At 29.3% G+C, this 2,500-nt stretch overlaps 1 protein-coding gene across 5 annotated transcripts in view; it reads right to left on the reverse strand.

Annotated features, from left to right (window-relative positions):
* The window catches only part of LOC113825750 (adenylate cyclase type 2-like), a 93,887-nt gene that overhangs the window by 55,302 nt on the left and 36,085 nt on the right, over window positions 1–2,500 (reverse strand). Inside the window, exon 1 of one of the 5 annotated variants that reach the window (XM_070135492.1) lies at window positions 1,969–2,014. The exons of 2 other annotated variants lie outside the window; for them this stretch is intronic. The gene's annotated coding sequence lies outside the window, so the exon portion shown is untranslated. Of the gene's footprint in view, window positions 1–1,896; window positions 2,015–2,500 lie in introns of those variants that run through there. 2 more of the 5 variants (XM_070135490.1, XM_070135491.1) reach the window with 2 other exon arrangements.

Genomic DNA, 2,500 nt, shown 5'->3' on the forward strand with positions numbered 1-2,500 from the left:
GACAAGAATGTAATATCCTGGTGATAATCCAGTTAATCAATGTTTCTTGACAAATGAAGTTCTTAGCAATTACTCTGTACTAGTCAATGACACTGGACACGTGGCTACTGGCGCTGGAGGAAGCTTTTTATTGAATGACACAAGAAAGGCATAAAAGAGAGATTTTTAGATATCTGCATAATCAATTCCCTTGCTGTTATACTACATAATTGTTATTAGTGCCATTGTTATATTCATTATCGATTTATTACAGTCGTAAGCGTACTTATTGTTATTATTATTATTGTTATGGCTATTATTATTATCATTGTTATGGCTATCATTATTTTAGATATTTTAGCAGTTATATTACATAATTGTTATTAGTATCATTGTTATATTTATATTTATTTATATTTATCTATCGACTTATTACAATCGTAAGCGTACTTATTGTTATTATTATTACCATTGTTATGGCTATCATTATTATCATTGTTATGGCTATCATTATTACCATTATTATTGCTGTTATCATCTTCATTATTGTTATCAATATCATCATATCTACTATATTTGTTTCATTTGGTGTTGACCGTGTTATAGTCATCATCATGTTATTATCCTTGTTATTTTCATCATAATTATGATAATAATAATGATAACAACAATAATAATATTATGATAATAATAATAATAATGATAATAATAATGATGATAATGATGATAGTAATAATAATATTAATAATAATAATGATAATAATAGTTGTTATTATTATCATCATTATTATGATAATTTTTGTTATTACTATTGTTGTCTTTATCATTAATGTCATTATTATCATGTTATCATTACTATCATTATTACTAATGCTATGATTATTATTATTTATACTATTATCATTATTATTATTATTATTACAAATATTTTTATTATTATCTTTATTATCATCATCATTATTATCATTACCATTATCACTATTATATTATCACTTCCACTATTATATCCATCATCATAAGCAGAACCACCATCATATTTGCAACTATGATAATAATAAAGATTACAGACATCATTACTGATACTATTATCAATGTTGCTATTATCAATACCACAGTTGACGGGACCACACCGGGTACTTATGCTACAGCAAATAGCTATGAGAGTTAAGTTCTAATTGTTTACATAAAAGATTTACGTAGTCTTGACTTGACTTTACTAATGTCTGAAAAAGAGCAAAAGCAACTCACGCATTGTGTATATATATATATATATATATATATGTATATATGTATATATATATATATATATATATATATATATATATATATATATATATATATATATATATATATATACATATATATATATATATATATATATATATATATATATATATATATATATATATATATATACATATATATTTTTTTTTTGGTTCTTTTTTTCTTTTTTCTTTTTTTTTTTTTTTTTTTCCTTCTTTCTTTTCTTTTATGTTACTTACTGTTCACTAACGTAATATTTATTTTTCAATTCCAGTTTCCCTTCCTTCCAGTTTTATGTCCACTTCTCTTTCTCTCGCTTTCACGAGGTTGTGATATTTAACACTGTGTTGCGGTTCTAATTACTCGCAAAATATGGAGTCAATTCTGTACTTTAAGCACTCCAGAGGCCTTGTATAGCATTACAATTGTTTTATATGTACTGAAAATCTTACGGAAATTTTGTGATATGTTCTTCCAGCATTGCCATTATCAGTCTTTCCAGCTACGTTACATTCGTCATGATCCCATGAATGCCACATTACACAAAGAAAGCGGAAATTTGATTTAAAAAAAATACCAAATCAAAAACGACAAGCAACGAAATCAGAGAAAAATCTAAATATCCCCATCTCGCTTTCGCCATTTTTCCCCCACCACGTATTTCCTTCGCGGAGAGAAACGAAAGGGTCAAAAAAGCAAAATTCCCAATCGCTCCTGAACACACACAAGCACACGCGAACAATCCGTTGCCGTGACTGACTGCACCAGAGAGGACCAGGCATCGCTGCCACCGCCGCCGCCCGTGTAAATGCACACGACCAGAGAGATAGCGAAGATAACAGGACAACCGCTTTACGAGGGTACTTCGCGGAATCTTTTTAGTATATAGGGAGATAAAGGAACATCGTATAATGGTATCTCTGTTGTGTAAGCTCCTCTCCTTTTTTTTCGAGTGATGCTGTTTAACGATTGTTAGAATATTCATCTAGAAGTTTTCCAAGGTAGAGGGGACTCATTATCGGTGATGGCCACGGGAGGAAATTCGTGGGATATAAGTTCGATTAATCTGTAATTGAATTACATAAGTTACGCAATCTTAACCGGTTGTGTTCAGTATTATCTCTCTCTCTCTCTCTCTCTCTCTCTCTCTCTCTCTCTCTCTCTCTCTCTCTCTCTCTCTCTCTTCTCTCTCTCTCTCTCTCTCTCTCTCTCTCTCTCTCTATATATATATATATATATATATATATATATATATATA

This window comes from Penaeus vannamei, chromosome 20 (assembly GCF_042767895.1).
Source record: "Penaeus vannamei isolate JL-2024 chromosome 20, ASM4276789v1, whole genome shotgun sequence".
In the NCBI taxonomy this organism is placed as follows: Eukaryota; Metazoa; Arthropoda; class Malacostraca; order Decapoda; family Penaeidae; genus Penaeus; species Penaeus vannamei.